Source organism: Myiozetetes cayanensis, unplaced genomic scaffold, assembly GCF_022539395.1.
Source record: "Myiozetetes cayanensis isolate MyiCay16 unplaced genomic scaffold, myiCay2020 scf9, whole genome shotgun sequence".
NCBI lineage: Eukaryota > Metazoa > Chordata > Aves > Passeriformes > Tyrannidae > Myiozetetes > Myiozetetes cayanensis.
Window position 1 is genome coordinate 31866905 of NW_026088185.1, and position 12660 is coordinate 31879564.

The following is a 12660-nucleotide window of genomic DNA, read 5'->3' on the forward strand; positions in this document are numbered from 1 at the left end:
CAGTTTCTCAGTGTGAAGACTGGCTGTCACACACTGATTTCTAATTTTTCCATCTGCCAGAAATGTAATAAAAATGTAAATTAAAAAACATTAATGAATTTCCTACTTAAAAGGTTCATAGCTCTCCTATGTTTTATGTCGTTCTCTCATTCTTTAACTCATCAGTGCTCAGTTCTACCAAGCGAAATGGCAGTGAACATATAGGCTGACATCACAGGTAATAATCCAGCACATTGGGATTATGGATACAGTATTATCCAGAAAATATTAGAAAGAAAAGAGCTATACTATTAAAATTCTCTAGTCTCTCTCTCGAGCACCTGTCTATTTTGAATGCAAAGTGAAAATAGTTAAACTAGCAAAAGTGGCACAAAAAAACCCCAAACTAACAAAATGACCGACAGTTCATGAGTTCATCATTCACTAAAAACTGAAAGATATTTTTGCTTGCAGTAGCAACAGTTGGGTTGGCACAGGATTATTTATCCACTTTTTTCCATAGAATTCATATAATGTTTCAAAAGGATTTTTTTTTGCCTGGATTATTTCTTGGAAGTAATGCCAAGCAGATTTAGATAAAGCTTTTACAATTATAGTTTATGCTCCTCCAGCCTTGCAAAAACCGAAGTTATTCAATATTATTCTTTAGTTCAAAATTCAGCTGGGAAATAAAAAGTATTATTAGTGGGGAATGGGAAAGCATTAATACACTCTCGTGTTCTAAATGATCTACTTTGAATTTGAAAGTGCATTTTGAGACTAAATATAATCTTTTAAAGTTTTTGGGGTTTTTTTATGCATAAGATCTGTTAATTGGAGATGGAGTGCGGAAAAACAGTTTTGAGTATAAACAAGGAAGAAAGGAAGTGTACTTGGTTCACTTCAGGTAAGTCCTAAGTGTTTAACCATATTTTGAGTTGGAGGTTTAGGTTAATTAACTAACTTCTGCTGTCTCAGTTTCTCCAGCATTCTGTGAAGGTAATAATGTATACTATATATATGCAGCATTTAATGAATAAATCCTCTTGGTCATAGAAGTGAAACTTTCTATTAATGGTGCTCCAGTGCTGTCATTACTCTTCTCTATCTACCAGCTGTGCCCATCACTATAAACCCAAACAGGGGAATAACCCTTTTGCCAAACTGCACAGTGCAATGGAAGACACTCTGTTTTCATTCACCTCTTTGCTATCCTGCCAAAATCAATCTGATTGGAGAACTCCAACTAGAACTGATTTAAACCCAACAAAGAGGTAGAAAGGATTCTGCCAGCAAAAGCAGCTATGTAGGCAACGAGACAGACACCCTTTACTCCCTCCACATGTCTAAACCCATCTCCCATGCAGGGAAAACCAGGAAGCATAGGAGCAGCATTTAAAAAACAAAATTAAGAAGAGGTCCCTTTTTTTCTGTAATAGTTTGGGGACTTAAGCAAGTTTTCTGCAGCCTTAGTGCTGTTCACCCTTGATTTTCCTTGTAGGCTCATAATAATGTTAGCTGCAGCTACTGGAGAGAACAGAATGGGACTTCAGGACGGGGAAAAGAGGAAGCCTGCTGGGGTCTTGATGGGATTTCTTGCCTAGGAGTGTGCCATAAACCCACAAAAATATGTCACATCTATGCACCCAAGCTCAGAATCCCTTTGTAACACACAGGATCCAAACCCAGAATTCAGATAGAGAGAAATAAGTGAAACAGGTAAAACATAACACATTTGTACAACAGACAACAGCCAGTGGGTAAAAGTGAGACTTCAGCGCTTTACCAGGGAGACAGGACCTGTCAGTAAGATTAGGTCACTGCCAGGAGGAAGGAAAACCTCACCTAGGGGTTGTGGTGAATACTCATCTCTGCATTGCCATGCTGCCCATGGCTGTGTACCTCATGAACCATTCTTTTCTCAGGACTGTGCCCAAAACTATCATCTAGTTGATAAATTATTATCAACATCTCATCATAGCTTTTTCTTGTGACAGGAGAATTTTCTCATAATCAAGAAGAAAAAAAAAACTCCTTATTAAAGATAAATTGGTAAATATAAGTGACAGAACTGGTTTCCCATGAACACTGGGACACATTCCCAATCAATAACACCATGACAGAATTGCAGCTTAAGGGAAGGAATTTACTGGTTTTAGCAAAGCACATCATTAAATATGAGACAAGTCTACAGATTCTCAAGCAGAGAGACAAGGAGAATGGTCAACCTGAGGCTTTGTAGATTGTGCTACTGTTGTCTCTTCAGTTCATTTGGTGCTCTCTTTATTTACTTGTGCAACCCCAAAAGATAGATGAAGACCTTGATCTCAAATGTCAGGGCTAACAGACAGCTGTTTATTAAAATGTTACACCAGGTTTCACTTTAATGCTTTCCTTTGTAGCAGTGGATATTAAAAATCCTTAATGATTTATCTGAACTTTTAGTAATTTGTGTTTCTTATGTGTAACTGCAAAGAGTATCTAGGCCTTCTACCCCCAGCATTATATCAGGATTAGATGGATATGATTACTGATTATTGGGATTTTAACCTTTCACCGCTGTACCAGTGTTTCAAACCCAGATGAGGTTGATATTAAATAAAAGTGATTTCCATCAGCTGGCTGCTCAGTGACTCTATGAAATATTACAAGTTGGTAGTGGACAGGTGTCTATATGATTAAAATACACTTTGCAAGCACAGTTGGCACCCTGGAATTTTCTTATTATGAATCTATAATCTGCTCCCCCCAGCTCATAAATGCAAAGTATTCAGCAACACTGAGATGTCATTTAAAAACAAGGAGGATACAGTGTTCTTTGTTAACCCCACAAACAAAGTACCTCTGTTTCTAGAGCAGTTTTGAATCCCTGGAAAAGTGTTTTTGTGCACTGCAAAGATTATCATTCAGGCTACTAAAACTCATGAATTCTGAGTAAAATATCAACATTAAAAAACAAATAAAACCCTGGAGCCCTGTAGGTTATATCTCAAAATCTCACAGCCAGCACCATGTATGGTGTTCAGCGTAAAGAGAATATTTATCCACACAGCACCAACAAAGCACAATCACACAGGATGTCCCACAAATGCATGAATCTACATTAATGGAGTCAATATTCTCAGACATCCACGTAGAGCTCAAGTATTTCTGGTGGCAAAAGTGCTAAAAGGGTTTTGATAGGAGAAGGTAGGCCCAATCTCAACATGAGCTGGTTTCTCTGACTAGGAATCAAGGCAACAGCTTTATGTTTGAGTAGGGTTTGGGGGAAGGGCAGAGGAAACAGCAAAATATTTTATGGCTTTTGAATAACCAAGCCTGTAATTCAAGCCTCAAGCCTTTAATCTGTTTCTCTTTAACCCATTCAGAGGTTTTGTAGGAGAAAGTGTGAGAAAATATTTTCCATTAACTTTGCTTTCTTGTTGTACCAGTTCTGAACAAAGCAGTGCAGAGCCCTTCAGGCTGATGCCTTATGGCAGATCCAGCTTTGTGAGATGTTCTGAGACCATCACAGAAATTTTTGTGGACTTGTCAATTCCTGATGTGCATCAGCGGAAGAGGGAAGGAAAACCTTACAGAATCCAAACGAGGAAGGACACTTTAGCGTAAGTCAATCCCCAGTAGTTTAGATACACCTGCAAGATATTTCACCTCTCTAAAAAGAAACATTGTTTGGTCTGGCCTAATTCAAGGTGCTGTAAGATTTATAAGAACACAAAACAACCTTTGGTAAGTTTGGCAGTGGTGTGCTGCTGGACAAGGACTACAGATCTACCTGAGAACAGAACCCTCACCTAAACATGGAAACACAACGGAGTGGAAATTAATTAGCTGAAGAGTAGAGTAACCTTAATTTTGTGAAAAAGTTAAAAAGACTAAGAACATAAAAAAAACCTAAGAGAATCCAAAGTTTTCTAATGGTCCTACTAGGTAAGTCCTACTAGAAATCTTCTACTAGGAATTTTCTTCTTAATTGAAGAAGAAAATTGAATTTCTTGGCCACTAATTTCCTCTGCAAGTGGCAACTGAAAGATAGGGACAAAACTAACTGCTAGGCAAATCTCAGCATTTACCCCTTCAGTCTCCAGTTTAAATGTCTTAAAATGAGTCTGGTTTTTACATATATTTCAGCTAGAATGGTTAAAAGGAAGAGGAGGAACAGGAATGTGTGCCTTCAAAGCAAGTATTCATGCACCCATTTTTAATGTTTCTGTCACATTGTCTAGAAGAACAACTATAACCTGCCCAAACTGAACCACAACCCCAAAAAGTTAAAAACTGAACACAGCCACTGTTAACAAATTGCAGATGCTTGAGTCTCGTCCAGAAAGACTTCACAAATCAGCAATGAGAGGAAGAGAGAGCAAATCATGCAGAAACTATTTAATCAATGAGTAAAGACAATTATAACATCTGTTAATCTTTCGTGTAGGTTATAATTAGATGCTGCAGAGGAGTAGCCTTTAAGGGGGAGGCAGGGAATCCTTTAACATCTGCCAGAAGGGCAAACACTGTGCAATAAATGACTTTAAATGCAATCAGCAAAATGAGAGCTGAGCAGAGTTCACAAAAGGCCTGTATAAAAGATTGAGGATAACAAAATATTTTGCCAAAGGTCAACTCCTGCAGCACTAGAGCCTGAATAATGACTGCTAGTTTAGAGGCCACATGAAAAACAAACGTGATTGTACCTCTGAAAAACAATTCTTTTCTCATTTGTGTCATTATAGCAAAAGCACATGCTGCTGCTGTATATCACGTCAGCTTAATGACTTATTAGGGCTCTATCTATCAACCTTGAACAATTTAGAATAAACAGGTAGATAGGATGTATTTTAAAGACCAGAATTTAGTCTAATTAGACTGACACAGAACTGTGTTGCACTGTAAAAGTGATGTGATTCTGATTTTAAATAATTAATCATTCTGTAGTTTCTAAAAGATCTAATTATTTACTCATTTTGCCCTTGAAAACAACCATATGTTTTAAGCTGTTCCTCACTGAAGATGTGAGTTCAAGAGGGAGTTATTTTATCCAGTTTAACATGGCCCTCTACTGGCAAAATAACCCCCCAAAATCTTACCACTATGTACCATTTTGCCAGATCATTTCAGAGCAGCAGAAAAAATCCTACATTTTACAGCAGTTACACCAAATCTTAGAAGATAGGGTAGATGAGAGCTTTAGGAATTTGCATAAATTAAGTCATCCCTTAATCTCTCTAGAATTCCCTTGATGAGAGCACTGCTTCCTTTTACCCACCAGATGCAGCTCTGGCCATCAACAGAGCATTGAAGAAACAAGCCAAGTGCTCATATCTAGAGGACTAAGTCATTTTAGAAGCAAATGCAGTCCTTTTACTTATGTCAGATTGTGCTGTATTCCTCAAGGAGTACCAGTGATTCCCACCAGGCTTGATTCACTCATGTGATTTCAGTTTGCACAATTGGGTAATAGTTAGGATAGGCTAAATAAGCATGATTTAGTCCAGCTGCAAAAAGAATACTGTTTGAAATACAAATGCTAACTACCATCAAAAGCAACATCACTGCAAAAGAATTCCTGCTTCCTTCTTTTCTCCACCATTGCTGGAAATCCACAGTGGTGATTCAACACAGCTTCAATCAAAGTGAAGAGGACAATGAAATTCGCCTCTGTTGTTGCATGTGGTAATTAACTCTTCCTATTTGCATTATGTCTGAGCAGCAAAGAAACAAAAGGATACGGTAAACTATTGAATTTAACAATTTAGATAACGATGAATTATAATAATCAATTAGCACTGTCAAAGAAAATAATTTGTGACATCCATTTGATTCTGCCCAGACTTATTGTGTGCACACACTATCCAAGGCTGCTTTGGCTCTGGAAAACAAATAGCGCTGTCCTGTGGAAAGCTTATCAAACATGCAGTTTAACAGTAGCATTTGTTCTTGCTGTGTGTCAATACTAATAGACCATATTTCAGCAATGTAATTTTTATCCATTGCTTTATAATCCAATCTGCTTTTCAGGGTCTGCATCGTTCACAGCCCATAGACAATGTTACTGCCCGTTTCCAGAAGCCATTGCTGCTGTACAAACCACATTTATCTGATTCACCTGAATACCAGGCAATGGAAGCATAAAAGATTTCCCACTGTTTTTCACACAGTAGCTACCTAACTTTTCGTCCTGAAAACATCATGACTAATTTATGTAACCATGAGGAAATACCTAATGTAATTCAGGTTTCTGCATGCTACATGAGCGGTATCAGTAGACAGTACAGAACAGAGAATTACAAGTGTTAATGGCTCATGTTCTATTTACATTGTACATTTATCCTGTTTTAGTAATAAAACTGCATATTACATGCTTTAACTTCTGAAGGTGTTCTGGCAGCTTTGGCATGGATTTTTCTTCAGCATAGCTGCAATCCTGCCAGGAGCTGAACACGTGCAGAGCCACACACGAGCTGCAGAGCATCCTGCAGCATTTGGCCCTGCCTGTGCTGTGCTAAGCTCCTCAGCCAGCTGAGCTTCCCTTTGGCACCTTTGTTCTGTGTCTTTTATCCCAACCCCAGTCCCACTTGTCAGATGATGACAGGCTGGAGTCTGCACTTATTCCGTTTCTTTTCAGACAGCGAGAAAGCCCAAAGAATTGACATTCTGTTGGCAATTGTCCCTTTTAATGCCACCCGAGAATGTTATCAGATTATATGCTGTATCCTTGAGCAGATTTCTCAGACCCAAGAAAAATCCAGCCAGAGGATCCCTCTGCTGAAAAGTGAGTTCACTCTATATCCTAATTTGCTACATTGGTATATAAGAAAGAAAATGTAAATATGAGAAGGGAAATTCAAAAGAGGAAAGTGAAAATTGGATGCCCACAGGCTCGTCAGGTTTTGAGAGTCTGCTTCTGTTTTTAAGGTAATTAGCTGAAGATTAGCTCTTGACTGAAGTGGAATTGTACCCTACTGCTTAACATTTATTGGGGCAGAATTTCTACTTTTGTAAATCTAAGCCTCCAAACACTTATACAGAATTTATGTACAAGCACAATAGGAGAGAAACTCATGAATTTTTCTTAAAAAGCAGTAAAATTCACATTTTCCAGACTAGTATTTGCACTTTAAAATAATCCAGGGGAGAAAGGTAAGTGGGACTTCAAGATTGTTCAATCTCACTTTGTTTTAATAATTTTAAAGATTTTGTAGGCATCTGCCAATGTTACCTGAATACTTTGCAAGTGTAAATTATTGGTTCTCAACAGTAGATCATCATTATTGGCCACAAGGTGACAGAGGGAAGGAAAAGCTGGTTCATGATAGGGATCAAACTACCCAACCTTCAACCCATTTCTATCCCAAGGAAAGCTTCTATCACAGTCCTCCAGTCTTCACTCTTGCGCTCTGTGGAAGTTTCCAAGCTACAAAAAGGTCTTTTAAAGACCATATAAATATTTTGTTTATACTATTTCTGAAAAAGGAGGATGAACACCTAAGGAATAAAAATATGCTCTTTTTTTAAGGTCCTATTTAAAAACCACAAAAGCCTTTGCCATTCACGTGGCATTAATGCAGAGATAAATTTAGGTTGGTTCCCCCAGCCCACCCCAACACTCCCAGAAGAACAGTTCCTAAGTTGCACAGTATCTTGACATGCCAAGCCACATTATAACATCTAAAAAGAAGAGATGGGCAGGTTCTGATCTGATGTAGAAACAGCATCACTTTAAAGGGGCATCTGCAGTCATAGTCATTCCAGCTAAGGCTGGAAGGAAGGCCCAAAAATCTGTTGCTATGTGGTACTGAGAGGTCTTGTAAACAAAGTCAGTAGCAAGCAAAGCAAACCAAAATCAATGAGTGCTGATAATTCAAGAGGAATCCTCCAATTCCTCCTTGATTGATCTATACTGACTTCCCCTCATATACTTGCCAGTCATAGTTTTCTGATTTCAATCTTCAGAAATGTGCTTTGTCTTCACAAAGACAGACCATTAAATAGAGGTAAATGGTAATAAAAGAGTTCCTCATACAGAGTGCTGTGATCAGGTTACTCCCTGGAAAAGCCACTACAACCAAAATTGCAGTAATTTAGAATGGGCTTCTGGTGAAGGATGAAATGAGAAGCAGGAGACCTGGGGTTTGTTAGCAGCTTTTGAAGTGGGTAAACTAAGTTTTAATAAACCACATCTATGGGTCATTTTACTCCTCTGTAAAACAGGAATAATTCCAGGACAATCGCAGCTAGTTGTCCTGAAAATTAGTTAATCGGTGGCCAGAAACACAGTTGTGTCCCACAGACAGCAGGCAGCACAGCAACAGGGTATTCACAGCAGTGACCACCGTGCCAGTATTTCTGCCCTGATGTTTCAGGATTTGTTGGATTTCTAACACAAACACTCAAAACAAAAATTACTGTTTCTCACATAATTGACAATTCATTCCATCCAAAAGGCATCAGATTTCAAAGCATTGTATGATTCCTTCTTTTAAACTTATATGCCTCCAGAACTTGAACAAGGGCTAAGAGTGAAAATTAGTAAAGTTTTGCTTTAAAAAAATGCCTGCATAAGAAGCAAAACAATTTTTAAAGAAAACTGTGCTAAAAACTATAAGGAATTTATATTAAAAATTCAAATTGATCTTGAATATTCAAATAAATATCATTAAATGATAAAAGAACAATTTTAAGACAGTCCAGGTTTTGTTCAGTTCATGACAGCACTCGTGAGACTTTAAGAATCTTAGAGTTTCATCACTTAAATTAAGAGAGAGCCACTTCAGTGTAATCTCATACAAACAAAAGCCAGAATGAAGTTTTCATTTGTCCTGAACCACAGTCAGATGCACGGCTGTAATTACTCCTAACAACTACATACTTGCCGCTCTTTTAATTAAAGCAAAACTACAAATAGCAATGCTGACACCCTCCTAGAGAAAATAAGCTTTACAGAGATGATAAAAACACCAAAACAGCAAAAGTCTTACTTGCAGCAGTTCAGTCAAAACATGCCAGCCCTGGAGAACTCAGAACCGTAAGAAGTCTTTGCAGTCCAGAAATTCTCTTGAGTTTATCCAGTGTTTATTTACCGAGCTTTAAAAGTCTGTGGTTAGAAGAACAGAGTTAGCTTTCTACACCCTCCACAGCACTAAAGTCCTTCAGTAACAGCAGACATGAAGTTTGCTGATAGTTGGGTTTGCTGCTGCTGTGTAGTTGCTCAGTACTTGTAAATACAAGCTCTGTGGACAAAGTCCCAAATGACATCACAGGCAGCTGCTTATTGTTGAGTCTTTATTAACCGACTGTCAAAAAAGAAAAGCGAGGAGGAGAGAAAAGCCCAAACTATCTTCCCTGCAGCACAATTTGCATCTTAGTAGGAGTTGCAGTGCTAAACATATAAATACTTCTGTTTACCCAACTGATGTTTTCTTAGAATGAATAAACAGTGTTTGCAGGGAAAGCAGAAAAGTAAGAAAAACTTAAACAGCTTTACCATGCAAAGAGTGCAGGGAGAAAAAGAAAAAAAATGCCAGTGGTGCTTTTTTCAGAATTTATCACTGAATTCTCCTACTACTTTTTTTAATGTAAAAATATGTAACTAGAGATGCAAACCTGCATGGATTTAAAGCTCAGAGTAGAGGACTTCAGTATGTTGAAATGAAAGTTTCAACTCATTCCTAATTTTAAAAGTTACAGAATTACAAACTATGATCTTTGCAAAATTTTAAGGCAGCTCAACTTCAGTTACAATGTGTTTTGAAGAAAACTCTCTTACTTTCCAAAGATGAACATATAAGAAAGAAACAGCATCACACATAGTTATTCACTAGGTGCTAAGGGCATAAATACTGACCTTTCCTTCTCAGAAGGGGAAGTCCAAAACTAAGTAGCACTTTGGAGCTGAAAACACACTCAATTCCCACCGAGGCACGGGGTACTCACATGAGAACTTGTCCAGCTACTAATCTGAATCTCTGTCACTGAGAGTTCCTGCCGAAAGGGAGGGGCTGGGACTCTGCCTTGATTTCTCAGAAGTCAGCCCTTTCAAGTCAGAACTTCAAATGCTGGAGGAGCACCACCAAGGCTTGTGACAGACTGAGCTCTGCTATCTGTGCACGTTTCCACACGAAGAGGTTCAGTATTGGAAACACCTGGCCACTCACATCTAAGCACCCTAGACTGCATATTCCACAAACAACAAAACAACCGAAACTTGAGCTCAGGGATGAGCTGAGGCCAAGTTTTCACTGCCTTTTTAATTGCTACACATAAAAGCATCAACCCAAATTCTGTCTGTATTTACAGAGAGAAAACCAATCTTGGGTCAGATCCTCAGCTGCTGTAAATCAGGCTAGATGCAATTACACACCTGAACAAGAGCAGTCAACGCCAGCTGAAATGCTGCTTTTCCCTGCTAGAGTGCCATTAAAAACATTTGTGTGACCCTGATGACAGAGTGCCTGATTTTCATGGTGCTTGCCCTGAGTGGCAGCAATACCCTGCTGACACTGTGACGGCTGAGCTTGCTGGAACTGTTCCTGTAGGCAATCGCCACCTCTGCCACTTTCTGCCTCTAAAATACAAGTTTGTACTTTTGATGGAGATCTGTTATAAATCCCCTACATTTATTCCTGTGGCTAATCAGCCTGTAGCACACAAGAAACACCACACTGTGTAACTGTAAGATATATTTACCACCCTGCCTCAAACAAACGGGGTTGTTTTCCTCTTCCATTGCACTCAGCAAGGTTTTATATCTTGCTCATTAAGAGCTTACTAGTTTGATCCAGGAAGTCTTCAAAATACTTTGAAGGTGAAGTGGGCTAGGGGAGTAATAGGCACTAACATATAATTTTCAACAACATCAATTTCAGACCATCCAGATTTAGTTCCAGCTTCACAAGTGCCATTTAAGCAAACATGAACGAGGCCATGTGCTCACTTATAAAGCTCTGCAAGACTTCACCTCATTCCAGCAGGAACAAGCCTGTAAGATCAGCAGAAGACTTAGATTTTGTTTTAAACCTGATGATGACTTACAGTGTGTTTTCTCAGACCAAGGATAAGACTCATTTTTTCACCTACCATTAGGATTATTTATAAAATTGCAAAACACCAGTTACGTAGAAGCTCCCTGGATAAGAAAACTGACTTGCTCTAAAGCACCAATGCAGACACACAGGTAGAAGGAAGAGTGTATAGAGTTATAAAATAAGTGAAACCACTGTTTTAATCGAAAAAGCCAAATGTTTAATGAAATAAAAAAGGATGAACCTTAAGGGAAACTGCAGCCAGGAAGAAATTGTATTGTTCAGCAAAATTTAGAATTTACTAAAGAATGTTAATGAGTTGCTAAAGATAGTTAATGCATTTCGAGTCTAAGCACATCTGAGTGATCAGGATCAGGACAGCAGACGTGCTATTCACATCTCTCTGGTCAGGCAGCGCTGCAGAGGCAGAGACTTCAGTTGCATGAAAGCAACTTTTTGGAGATTTCCATCAAAGTTCTGTCTCAATCCTTTACAGAACTGGTGGTTAATGTAGAAATAAATGTGCAATGAAACAAGTATTGAGATTTGTGGGTTTGACCAGTAAGTTATTCTTCCCCATAGGAGGATTGCCATGTGGGTGGACAACCGATTCTGCATTCTTCAAATTACAGCCCTTATTAAGGGAGTGGTCATTAGATCACCCTGTCAGTGCACTTATCCATCTAATTTCTATTCTAAGTCATCATAATATATAGCTGCTGGCTGTGTAGATACAACTTATTTTTGGCAGGAATGTCATGGATTTCATTAGAACAAAATTAACCACAGAATTCAATCCATGACTAGCTACAGATTGAGTGAGAAGATAAAGAAGTTGAAATCATGAGCTGCAGTAGTTGCTCCTGGGCTGATGTGCAGCAGGGTGAACTGATTCATGTATCTGAGGAAATAACTCACCTTCATACTGCCTCATTTTTGATGAGCAGACAGGTGAGACGTAACAAACTGATCCAAGTACACATAGATATTAATAAAGCTTGTCAATTAAACTCCTGCAGCATAGCCAGGATCTGTTAAAAAACCCATGTCTCATAATAACACAAAATCCATACTATCTTCAGCTTCACTGTCCACATTTGGTTTTAGTTTGTTATCTACTTAGAAAGTTCCTGCTCACTGAAGAAGGGTCTGATCTGCCCAGAAAATGCAATAAGTGGGTGGAATCGAGTCACCTAAACTTCACAACACTTTTCCTGAAGCATTGCAGAAGTGCCTGCAGTTCTGATGTGTTTGTTCACTTCTTACCAGCACAAGTGCAGAAAATGGCTTTGACCCAGGTGCCTTGGGGTTCATTCTCTCATTACAGACCCATAAAGCTGTGGCATGAGGTGATCAGCCTCACAGCCCAACTAGGAAGGTGGTGAGAGCTAACAGTATTTTCCCTGAGGGATGTCCAGCTGTACTGCTAGTCTTGTGTGGTTCAGTACAGCTTCAGACAGCAAGCCCACAGGCCATTCTTCTACCCTCTGCTACTACTCCTGGAGAAAGGATAGGCAAGCTGACAGACTGAAAAGCAGTTTAGTCTAGAAGGACAAAATTGCAGGGCGTTAAAATCCCAATAGATTGTAATATAATACAATATAAAATCCTAAACTGTTCCATTTTTATCCCACAGTAAATACTCAGATTGCTGGAGGGCAAG

At 38.8% G+C, this 12660-nt stretch overlaps 1 protein-coding gene across 9 annotated transcripts in view; it reads right to left on the reverse strand.

Moving 5' to 3' along the window:
• NCKAP5 (NCK associated protein 5) overlaps window positions 1–12660 on the reverse strand; it is a 396774-nt gene that overhangs the window by 361559 nt on the left and 22555 nt on the right. For 6 of the 9 annotated variants that reach the window (XM_050339952.1, XM_050339954.1, XM_050339953.1 and 3 more), the window contains exon 1: window positions 8955–9144. The exons of 2 other annotated variants lie outside the window; for them this stretch is intronic. The gene's annotated coding sequence lies outside the window, so the exon portion shown is untranslated. Of the gene's footprint in view, window positions 1–8954; window positions 9145–9820; window positions 9903–12660 lie in introns of those variants that run through there. One more of the 9 variants, XM_050339948.1, reaches the window with a different exon arrangement.